Source organism: Bison bison, unplaced genomic scaffold, assembly GCF_000754665.1.
Source record: "Bison bison bison isolate TAMUID 2011002044 unplaced genomic scaffold, Bison_UMD1.0 scf7180017864490, whole genome shotgun sequence".
Taxonomy (NCBI): domain Eukaryota; kingdom Metazoa; phylum Chordata; class Mammalia; order Artiodactyla; family Bovidae; genus Bison; species Bison bison.
The window spans coordinates 8,484,239-8,497,179 of NW_011495049.1; positions in this window are offsets into that span (position 1 = coordinate 8,484,239).

The window sequence follows — 12,941 nt, forward strand, 5'->3', positions numbered from 1 at the left end:
TCCGAAACCGGCTTATTAGTACCTGCAGTTCTTTGAATGTCAACTCCAAGCTGAAAGCAACCTCAGATAATGCTTAGAGGAACCCCTAAATTTTTTTTCTTTGATTTTATTTTTTATTAACAATGTTGCAATGGTTCCAGGTGGACAATGAAGGGACCCAGCCATACATATATATGTATCCTTTCTCCCCTAAAACCCTCTCCCATCCAGGCTGGCACAAAACATTGAGCAGAGTTGCCTGTGCCATATAATAGGTCTTTTGTTGCTTATCCATTTAGAGTATAGCCGTGTGTACACAGCCCTCCCAAAGTCCCTAACTGGTCCTCCTCCCCCGCAACCATGAATTTGTTTTCTAGGTCTGTGAGTCTCTTTCTGTTTTGTAAGTAAGCTCCTTTGTATCATTTCTTTTTCAATTCCACATGTAAGGGATGTCATATGCTATTTCTCCTTCTCTGACTTACTTCGCTCAGTATGACACTCTCTATCTCCATTCATGTTGCTGCATATGGCCTTATTTCACTGTTTTTAACGGCTGAGTAATGTTCTATTGTGTACATATATGTACCATATCTTCTTTATCCATTCCTCGGTCAGTGGACATTTAGGTTGCTTCCATGTCTTGGCTATTGTAAGCAGTGTTGCAATGAACATCAGGGTGCATGTATCTTTGGGGCCTTGTTTTCCTCTGGGTATACGCCCAGGAGTGGGATTGCAGGGTCATACGGTAGCTCTATTTTTAGTTTCTTAAGGAACCTCCTTACTGTTCCCCATAGTGCGGTACCAATTTGCATTCTCACCAACAGTGCAGGAGGATTCCCTTCTCTCCACACCCTCTTCAGCACTTGTTGTTTGTGGACTGTTTGAGGATAGCCATTATGACCAGTGTGAAGTGATATCCCATTGTAGTTTTGGTTTGCATTTCTCTAATAACTAGTGATGCTGAACATCTTTTCAAATGCCTATTGGCCATCTGTATGTTCTCTTTAGAGAAATGTCTCTTTAGTCAGGTCTTCTGCCCATTTTTTGAGTGGAATCATCACATTTTATAGATCAGCATCTAATGAACACATGCTGTGACCAAGATAACAAAGATGGTAAATTAGGCAGAGGTGGGAGAACTCAGGGAGACTCACTTGAGGAGTGAAGCCATGTCTCTAGCAAATTATCTCTAAAACTTTTGCTTTCTAACATTCTCCCCCTCTAGATTTTCTTTGATAAAGAGCAGAGTTTAATTTCCAAATGAATATGTTAAAGTTATACTTAGAAAATCAAGTAAAAAGGCAACAAATAGCCCAATGTTCTGGCAGGTTTTAAAGTGTTTAACCTCATCTAGCTTGAAGGCAATGGCACCCCACTCCAGTACTCTTGCCTGGAAAATCCCATGGACGGAGGAGCCTGATAGGCTGCAGTCCATGGGGTCACTGGGAGTCAGACACGCCTGAGTGACTTTACTTTCACTTTTCACTTTCATGCATTGGAGAAGGAAATGGCAACCCACTCCAGTGTTCTTGCCTGGAGAATCCCAGGGACAGGGGAGCCTGGTGGGCTGCCGTCTCTGGGGTCGCACAGAGTCGGACACGACTGAAGCGACTTAGCAGCAGCAGCAGCAGCTTGTGAAATGGAAATAACTTTACCCAAATTTTGGTAATATTGTTAACATTGTTTAGGCTGCTTAACTTCTCTGTGTAGAAAGGTCTATTATATACCTCTGATTCCATCAGTAGAGGAAGTGGGTCGGTATGTAGAGAAGATTAATATTAAATCATTAAATCAAAAACTCTCATTTATTAGAGAGCTCCAAGGGGGTAAAAAGAAACAATTTATAGAACAAAGGACATTCATCAATTTCAAGCACATGAATATATTCTTGGTCTGGCTGTGTTTATTTTATCTAATGGAATTCCTAAGGAGACCTACTATGATGACTACTTAGTGTATTAACATTTTGTATTCATAAGTTGTGCTTCTAGAGTATATATAAATTATCCCAAAATAGAGGTTTTGCAACCTAAACTTTATTCTAGACTTTGCTCTAAGGAGTACCAATTCTTATTTAGTATACTTGAACTTAAAATTTTGTATAGTTTTGAATATTTTGGTCTCAAAATCATGTATTTCTCTGAGATCTCAAAATGCTTTACCCACAACTAGGTGAGCACACTTTATAGATGATATTTTGCGGAAGGGAATACGAATCTCAGAACTAAAGGGGAGATGCAAACATGGCCTAAAGGGATAAAGGGGAAAAGCAAAAAAAAAAAAAAGCAATCACCAAAAATGGATTCTTAGACGAATGACTGCTTTGGGCAAGAGACCATACCCTGCTGTTCCCATTCCTTCTGCATTTCATTATTTAAGAATTTGGTATAGAGAGTTAAAAATGAATTATAATAAGAGCTACTTACATTAGCATTTAGGTACTTTGAAGGAGAAATAGCCCTTTATATTCTTGGCCATAGGACCTGTGTTATACAGCAAGAATAGTGTCCTGTAGGCTGGTATTTAGGACCTGTTTGGCTCCTCTCCTCTCCAGCTCAGGATCAGTTTAGTCTCTGATGGGTAAGGCAAAGCTCTGGAAAACAACCCAGTCACTTTCATCCTGCTTGGGGATTGCTGACTTTTATCCTGGGTCAGTCTTTTAGGAAAATTTAACTGTTGGATTTGCTTTGGCAGGTTAGCTGGATGTAAGTGCATTAAAAAAAAAAAAAAAAGCCATTTAATTACAAAAAAGGGAAGATAATTCCTTAAAGGCTGCTCCTGTAACAGAGATAGTCATAACAGCTCTTCATATTTTCCATTTTTTCACCATTTTAGACAATCCAAAGGAGAAGGAATCAGAGGGCCTGCTGAGTGTACCTTCAGAGAGCTAGACACTGAGACAAAGAATATCAGTGGCATAGCAGTTCCTCAGGAAACTCAGGCTATTTTTTAAAAAAACACATGAACTTGAGAAATTTTGGTGAAACCCTTGAAGAAAAAAAACTTATCAATATTAACAGACATTCTGAAAGGTGTTGGAGATATTTCTTTCACTCTTTTCCAAAAGCCTTCATTGGCTTGATTGTATTTATGTATAGAATCACTAGGACCTCTCTTATCTTCCCCTCTCCTGTTTCCTCCCCCAAACCCTTCAGGATTGACCCCACCTCAGATCACTACAGAATATGGCTACATATTCAAAGGGAGTACAAATGCTAAGTTGAACCATGCTCCTGATATCTCACACTCTTCACTCCTGCTAACACATGCTCTTAACAAAGCATACAGGGACCTTTTTCATACCATCTTTGAGTCAAGGGGAAATAACAACAGGGGACACGCCAGTAGCAGCTGTGGTGGCCGGAGAATTATTGCTTCCTTCACTTTGTGGCTCTGTTGAGTCTTCAGAAAGTACAAGTGAAAAATAAAAGCCAGATGACTTTGTTCTATAGGAAATGCTTAAGATTCTGATATGATTAGTATGATGAAGACCTTGGTAGATAATCAAACTTTGTCTACTTACTTGTTTATTAATTAAATATTATTGAGTACTGGTTTGTGCTAACCAATATGTTAAGTGTTATTTTATGTGAGTGCCAAGTAGTTTTAGTCGTATCCAACTCTTTGCGACCCTATGGACTGTAGTCCATCAGGCCTCTCTCGCCATGGATTCTCCAGGCAAGAATACTGGAGTGGGTTGCTATGTCTTCCTCCACAGGATCTTCCCAACCCAAAGATCAAACCTGCATGTCTTACATCTACTGCATTGACAGGTGAGTTCTTTACCACTAGCTCCACCTAGGAAGACTCCAAGTGTTATGTTCAGTGGTTAGTAAAGCAATAATAGACACCCTCCTTCCCCTCCTTCTATTCTTTATGTACATAAATTGTAAGTCTAAGTCCCATGCTGGCTGCCCTATCTATAATTATTCCCTCACACACACATACTTATCACCCTTCCTTGCTGTTACTATCTTTAACCCTTATCACTGTCTAGTATATATTTTAATTATTTATTATCTGTTTCCACCACTATAATGTAAGCTTCATAAAGCCAGCAATTTCTCCTTTAATGTGTCATGTGGGTGCTGTGTGCTCAGTCATGTCTGATGCTTTGTGACCCAGTGGACTGCAGCCTGCCAGGATCCTCTGTCCACATGATTTCTCAGACAAGAATACTGGAATGGGTAGCCATTTCCTTCTCCAGGGGATCTTCTGGAACCAGGGATCAAATCTATGTCTCCTGCACTGACAGGCAGTTTCTTTACCACTGTACCACTGCATAGCTACGTTTATATACACAGAACCAAAACCAGTGCCTGGAAATAGGCACTCAACAAATATTTGTTTAAGCAATTAATGAATGAATGAAGCAATTGGAGGCAAGGATATAACTACAAAGTGGCACCTCAGGCCCTTCTGTTCATCATCTGGATCTATCGTTCGTGTTCATTGCATTTTGCAAATTCTAAACATTTTATTGTTTCTTCTCCAAAGAAGTCAGGAATGTCAGTGTCTGAAGACTTGGTGAAAACGCAGTTATGTCTATGGTATTCCTCTGATCTACACATCAAACACTCTGAGCAGTAAAGGAGATCAGATTGCCTGGAAAACTTGTTCTAGATAACCATATGCTTGCTAAAGGGCTCCAAAATCACCTGCTAAAATTTATTAATTAGGTTGATAACACCTACTTATGAAAAGTACATGAAATAAAGTAGTGAAAAACTATGAAATCTGTGTAGTGTCTGTAGCTAGTGGAAGTAATACTATTAATCTGTTTTATAATTTGATTAAGAAGCAATACCAAAGTCTCTGGCTTAAAATGTCAGGGAGATGTAGAAGAACCAGCAAAGATGACCAGACAGGAACAGCTGGAAAGGCAGAGAAAACCAGGCTCTTGATATCCAAGGCCATTGTGCTTAGTCGCTCAGTTGTGTTCGACTCTTTGTGACCCCATGGACCATAGCCCACCAGGCTCCTCTGCCCATGGGGGAGTCTCCAGGCAAGAATCCGAGAGTGGGTTGCCATGCCCTCCTCCAGGGGATCGTCCCACCTAAGGGATGGAACCCAGGTCCCCTGCATTGCAGGCAGATTCCATCTGAGCCACCAGGGAAGCACCCAAGACCAAGAGATAAACTTTAATTAGTAGATCAATGGAAATAAAGCATTAGCAAGATGCAAGTTATTGATGACTTTTAAAAAGCAATTTCAATGGAGTGGAGAGGGAAAAACTATTTAAAACGATTTAAGAAATTTGGGGATTCCAGGTATGAACAACATTCTCACAAACTTTTGCTATATTCAAAAAGAGAAAAATGAGATCCTTAATGAAAAACATAAGAGTTTTCTCTTTTAATGGTGTCACCAATAATAGCCAGTCTATATATTCTGGAAATAATACAATAGAAGAGAAGGAAGTTACTGATATGATTTATGTAAAGGATAATTTGTATGTCTAATGGACAAGGTACTTATATTGGCATTAACTAGAATAGAAATGTTAACATTTTTGCCCATACCCTAGAGGAAGACATTAATGAATATTGCAAATTTGGTACAGATAACTGATACACTAGATAATGTTAATGCAATTGAAATTTAAAATGTCTTTTATAGTTCAAAAACAAAATAGGCTATACCCTCAGTAAAAGAATGAGGTTGAAATTCTATTTTACTAAAGGGAGATGCCAAGACAACCTGGGCGGTAATGAAAATATTATCTCTGATGATCCATAGCTAATGGCTTACCTCACCTGAGTTTAAGGTTTGAAGCCAGATAATCTGTGATCAGAAAAAAACTGCCACCTGAGGAATTGTTATACCATAACCACAAAACTGGTAACACTTCCAGGAACCAGTCAGAGGGACATGAATGTTTTTTCTGGAGGAACCTACTTTCTACTCAATGTTTACAGAAATTCCTTAGATAAATTCTCAATGAATAAGTAATCACAATCAGCAGTTGCAAATGAGGCACTGTGAGGGAGAATAAGCGGAAATAACAACCAGCAAAACCAGACCCGTAAAATATCAGTGGTAGAGTTGGTGTTTGAACCCTGACAGTCCAACTTCACAGCCAGCTCCTAGCCACTATGTTATACTGTATGCTTTTTGGTGTTCTGGAAACACATTTAAAGAATGAAGGATAGAATTTAAAATGCAAACAAAGAATCAGAAGGAAATGGAACATTTAAAAGCTAAAAAAAGAATTGAAGTTAAAAACTCACTTGGAGGCATAAACAGATTAGGCATAATTGGAGAAATTAGCAAACTGCAAGATAAAGCTAAAGAAAGTTCCCAGAAAGTAACAGGAAGGTAAAGTGATAGAAGATATGAAAGAAAAAGAGGAAAATCAAAGTGTTTAACATACATCTACAAGGCTGTATATTGTCACCCTGTTTATTTAACTTATATGCAGAGTACATCATGAGAAACACTGGGCTGGATGAAGCACAAACTGGAATCAAGGTTGACAGGAGAAATATCAATAACCTCAGATATGCAGATGGCACCACCCTTATGGCAGAAAGCGAAGAGAAACTAGAGAGCCTGTTGATGAAAGTGAAAGAGGAGAGTGAAAATGTTGGCTTAAATTTCAACATTCAGAAAACTAAGATCATGGCATCTGGTCCCATCACTTCATGGCAAATAGATGAGGAAGCAATGTAAACAGTGACAGACTTCATTTTTTTTTGGGCTCCAAAATCACTGCAGATGGTGATTGCAGCCATGAAATTAAAAGATGCTTACTCCTTGGAAGAAACGTTATGAGCAACCTAGACAGCATATTAAAAAGCAGAGACATTACTTTGCCAACAAAGGTCCATCTAGTTAAAGCTATGGTTTTTCCAGTAGTCACGTTTGGATGTGAGAGTTGAACTACAAAGAAAGCTGAGCGCCAAAGAATGATGCTTTTTCACTGTGGTGTTGGAGAAGACTCTTGCGAGTCCCTTGGACTGTAAGGAGACCCAACCAGTCCATCCTACAAGAAATCAGTCCTGAATATTCATTGGAAGGACTGATGCTGAAGCTGAAACTCCAATACTTTGGCCACCTGATGTGAAGGACTGACTCATTGGAAAAGACCCTGATGCTGGGAAAGATTGAAGGTGGGAGGAGAAGGGAACGACAGAGGATGAGATGGTTGGATTGCATCACCGACTCAATGGGCAAGAGTTTGAGTAAACTCTTGGAGTTGGTGATGGACAGGGAGGCCTGGCATGCTGCTGTCCATGGGGTTGCAAAGAGTCGGACACGACTGAGCGACTGAACTGTACTGAACTGAACTTGGAGTAATAGACCTATTAGATAAAATCTCTCAGATTAAATATGTGAACATATAAATGGCTAAGAATTTTCCAGAATTGATAAAAGACATCAGTCATGAGCATAGAAATTTCAAAAAATCACAAACAGGATATCTAAAGAGAAATTCAAAACCACACAGACTAAAAGCAAAGTACCAGATACAACAGAAGATTTTAACAAGTGGTCTGAGTAGACTGACAGCAGTCATTTTAAGTGCAGCATAGAAGTCAGGAGGTAGAATACAATCTTCAAAATACAGAGAAAATGCTTGTTAACTCAATTATTTATCTATGAAAAATTATCTTTTAAGAACATATTCAGAAAAACAAAAAGAGAAACATTTTCAATAGGACCTCAGTAAAGGCATTTCTAAAGGGTGTACTTAAGCAGAAATTTCATAGGAGTGTTTGACATGTAAAGTGAATGGTGAAAAATAGACAACTCTATTAGACATTAACTGTCTAGAGCAATAAAAATAATAATGCTTTCTATGTAGACTTAAAATAGAAAACTAAAAATAAATAAAAGCTGGTAACTTGAGAGGGAGATAATTAGAGTTAAAATTTATATGTGGTTTTTCAAGGTGGGTAATACAAGATTCTGTTTAATTATTAAGATTAAAATTTTCAATACAATCACCTAAACAAAGAAATAAAGTATTTCTATCAGTTACTTTGTTACATATAAAATAATGAAATTACTAAAATAGTACAGTTCTATCACCTGGAATATATCTAAAGAATTATAATATCTAAAGATCTTGAAATGTGGAAATATTTAGCTTGGTAAGACAATACATTTTTGGAGAGGAGGAGTATATGCTCTAATAATTACTTGAATTTGATAGTCTTTGAATTTATGATTTGTCATAAAAGAGAGGGGTTAAATGCACTATTTAATGCTAGAAGATTGAACTATGGAGAAGGCACTGGCGACCCACTCCAGTACTCTTGCCTGGAAAATCCCATGGACAGAGGAGCCTGGTAGACAGCAGTCCATGGGGTTGCTAAGAGTTGGACACGATTGAGCGACTTCACTTTCACTTTTCACTTTCATGCATTGGAGAAGGAAATGGCAACCCACTCCAGTGTTCTTGCCTGGAGAATCCCAGGGACGGGGGAGCCTGGTGGGCTGCCGTCTGTGGGGTCACACAGAGTCGGACACAACTGACGTGACTTAGCAGTAGCAATGCTATAAGATTGAACTAAGTCTATAAATATGAGTTCCAGGGAGGTAATTTTTGGGTTTATTACAAGGGAAATATTTATGTAAATAGAATGGGTACATTTGAGACACAGCTCTTCTTCACTTAAGGTTGTAGGATTGTCTGTCGGTAAATTTTTGTGTGGTTATATCCTGCATTGGGTCGAAGTTGGACTAAAAGAACTAGATGAACTCTCTGCCAACTCCAAGATTCTAAATAATAATAGAATTTGTTTAAATTATGTTAACTACCATAAAGGTGGGCTTCCCAGGTGGCGCTAGTGGTCAAGAATCGGCCTGCCAATGCAGGAGGCATAAGAGATGCAGGTTTGATCCCCGTGTTGGGAAGATCCCCTGGAGGAGGGCATGGCAACCCAATCCAGTATCCTTGCTTGGAGAATCCCATGGACAGAGGAGCCTGGTGGGCTACAGACCCCAGGGTCACAAAGAGTTGGACACCACTGAAGCAACAACACACACACACCATGAAGTCAGTGATTTATTCAGTCTTTGCAACAACATCATAAGTTAACGTTGTCTGTGTTTTGCAGGTGAAAATGCTAACATTCAGAGAGTTTAAATAACTTGCTGAGGATCTGTAGGTTGTGTAGGGTGTAACTGAGATTTCAGTCCAGAACTGCCTTACTCCAAGTGGGAATCTTTCCATCATGCCTCACTGAATCCCAAAATTAGGAGCACAACTCAATTCTAATCTTGCCAAATTCTTGCAGAAAAAGTACCCTCTGTTTCACAATATTTGTGTGGAATATCTGAAGCCAAAATTGACAAAAGCAGACACACACACAGGCTAAATTCCTCATTCAGACATCTCCCTCCTTTCTGGAAACCTATGTATTCTAAGTACTTAAGATAAGCCTTCTTCCTTCATTTAAAAAATACATTTGTCAAAGTGAATTTTGAGGGTAATTTTTGTGTTCAGAACTAATTCCCCCAACATATAAAATAAACCTTTAATAGTTTTTATATAATTGCTTTTCATTTGCATTGATCAATATAGAATTTCTTTTTCTTTCTTGTGCTTGATCCATTCAAGAGGCTTTAATGAAATCTGGTAGTCTTAGATATTCTTGCACCAGCTCTGCTAATACCTTTTAATATTAGCTGTTCTATTAATAAGAGAGCCCCAAGACAGCTATACTACTACTAAGTGAGAAGAAACCTAATTTGGAAGATTTCTTTCAATAATCAGTTGGTGTGTAGTGACATCTAAGAGGGAGTTAGGTAGAAGATAAATGGATAAAAATTATTTTAGACAAAATAGAATAGAAATTAAATGTATCATAAAGCTGAATTTGCACTAACTTAAACCATTAACTGTTGAACATACCAGTTTGCAAGTCCTGAACTGGGATACACAGGAGGAAGATATTCTGTTACCATGATCTGAGATTGAGGTGCACAAATTCTACAGACTTGAGCTAGATGGAAATTTGCTTGGATTTGATGGCATTTGATTGGATTAGATACGCTCAAAGTAAACAGTCCGTACCTAAATCCTTTTCTCACCTGGCTGGTAAACTTGGGCTTTTAGGTCACTAGTGAAAAATGACTTATTTGAGTGAATAGGCTTTGTCAAAACTTCCAGTAGTTATCTCTGGGATAAGAAAAGGCGTGGAAAAATTTGATCCCAAAGGAAAGGGAAAATGTACGGCACACCGCTGGGACCTTGCCATCAACTAAAATTCTTGCTGACCTGTAGGGTGAGTGTGCCCTTCAGTTTTGTGACAGTTGAATTCCAGTTTCTACAGCTGCCTTCTACGTATGTCATTTTTACTCTTCCTTTTAATTACAATAGGCAACAATCACTATTGCTGTTGAACTTTGAAACTCTACTTTTTCCTGAAAACACAGATGGGATTGTGGGAGAAGGAGAGATGGTGGCAGATTTGTTCACGCGCTCTCCCTTATCACTGAAGACTGGAGGGAGAGTAGGAGGGAAGGGGAATCTGGCCAATAGTTCCAATCCATTCTGGCTTGTTCAACATAGAAGGTTTCCCAATCATGCATGCAGAGGTGTGTGTGTTGGGGCAATGCTTTGATGCTGTCTTCTGAAGAAATATTGACATAATCACACTGAGCCTGTGCTTGATGTTAATTCTCTGAAGGAGTGTCCTGAGGGAAGAGGTACCCTAGCTTCCAACATAGGCTCATTAGACTTATTCTAGAAGACCTAATGTTTTCATTACAACACTCCTTTCTTGGGAGAGGTATGTCTTTCTTACTTTATACAGTTGCTAAATTAAGGGAGGTTAAAGCTAAGATTTGATTTAGGTCATACCTGAATGGTCTAGTGGTTTTCCCTACTTTCTTCAATTTCAGTCTGAATTTAGTAATAAGGAGTTCATGATCTGAGCCACAGTCAGCTCCTGGTCTTGTTTTTGTTGACTGTATAGAACTTCTCCATCTTTGGCTACAAAGAATATAATCAATCTGATTTCGGTGTTGACCATCTGGTGATGTCCATGTGTAGAGTCTTCTCTGTTGTTGGAAGAGGGTGTTTGCTATGACCAGTGCATTTTCTTGGCAAAACTCTATTAGGTTTGTCCTGCTTCATTCCGTATTCCAAGGCCAAATTTGCCTGTTACTCCAGGTGTTTCTTGACTTCCTACTTTTGCATTCCAGTCCCCTATAATGAAAAGGACATCTTTTTTGGGTGTTAGTTCTAAAAGGTCTTGGAGGTCTTCATAGAACCGTTCAACATCAGCTTCTTCAGCATTACTGGTTGGGGCATAGACTTGGATTACTGTGATATTGAATGGTTTGCCTTGGAAACTAACAGAGATCATTCTGTTGTTTTTGAGATGGCATCCAAGTACTGCATTTCAGACTCTTTTGTTGACCATGATGGCTACTCCATTTCTTCTGAGGGATTCTTGCCTGCAGTAGTAGATATAATGGTCATCTGAGTTAAATTCACCCATTCCAGTCCATTTTAGTTCGCTGATTCCTAGAATGTCGACATTCACTCTTGCCATCTCTTGTTTGACCACTTCCAATTTGCCTTGATTCATGGACCTGACATTCCAGGTTCCTATGCAATATTGCTCTTTATAGCATCGGACCTTGCTTCTATCACCAGTCACATCCACAGCTGGGTATTGTTTTTGCTTTGGCTCTATCCCTTCATTCTTTCTGGAGTTATTTCTCCACTGATCTCCAGTAGCATATTGGGCCCCTACTAACCTGGGAAGTTCCTCTTTGAGTATCCTATCATTTTGCCTTTTCATACTGTTCACGGGGTTCTCAAGGCAAGAATACTGAAGTGGTTTGCCATTCCCTTCTCCAGTGGACCACATTCTGTCAGATCTCTCTACTATGACCCGCCTGTCTTGGGTTGCCCCACAGGCATGGCTTAGTTTCATTGAGTTAGACAGGGCTGAGGTCCTAGTGTGATTAGATTGACTAGTTTTCTGTTATGATTATACAGTAGAAGTGAGAAATAGATTTAAGGGCCTAGATCTGATAGATAGAGTGCCTGATGAACTATGGAATGAGGTTCGTGACATTGTACAGGAGACAGGGATCAAGACCATCTCCATGGAAAAGAAATGCAAAAAAGCAAAATGGCTATCTGGGGAGGCCTTACAAATAGCTGTGAAAAGAAGAGAAACAAAAAGCAAAGGAGAAAAGGAAAGATATAAGTATCTGAATGCAGAGTTCCAAAGAATAGTAAGAAGAGATAAAGCCTTCCTCAGCAATCAATGCAAAGAAATAGAGGAAAACAACAGAATGGGAAAGACTAGAGATCTCTTTAAGAAAATTAGAGATACCAAGGGGACATTTCATGCAAAGATGGGCTCGATAAAGGACAGAAATGGTATGGATATAACAGAAGCAGAAGATATTAAGAAGAGGTGGCAAGAATACACAGAAGAACTGTACAAAAAAGATCTTCACGACCCAGATAATCACGATGGTGTGATCACTGACCTAGAGCCAGACATCCTGGAATGTGAAGTCAAGTGGGCCTTAGAAAGCATCACTACGAACAAAGCTAGTGGAGGTGATGGAATTCCAGTTGAGCTATTTCAAATCCTGAAACATGATGCTGTGAAAGTGCTGCACTCAATATGCCAGCAAATTTGGAAATCTCAGCGGTGGCCACAGGACTGGAAAAGGTCAGTTTTCATTCCAATCCCAAAGAAAGGCAATGCCAAAGAATGCTCAAACTGCTGCACAATTGCACTCATCTCACATGCTAGTAAAGTAATGCTCAAAATTCTCCAAGCCAGGCTTCACCAATACGTGAGCCATGAATTTCCTGATGTGCAAGCTGGTTTTAGAAAAGGAAGAGGAACCAGAGATCAAATTGCCAACATTCGCTGGATCATGGAAAAAGCAAGAGAGTTCCAGAAAAACATCTATTTCTGCTTTATTGACTATGCCAAAGCTTTTGACTGTGTGGATCACAATCAACTGTGGAAAAT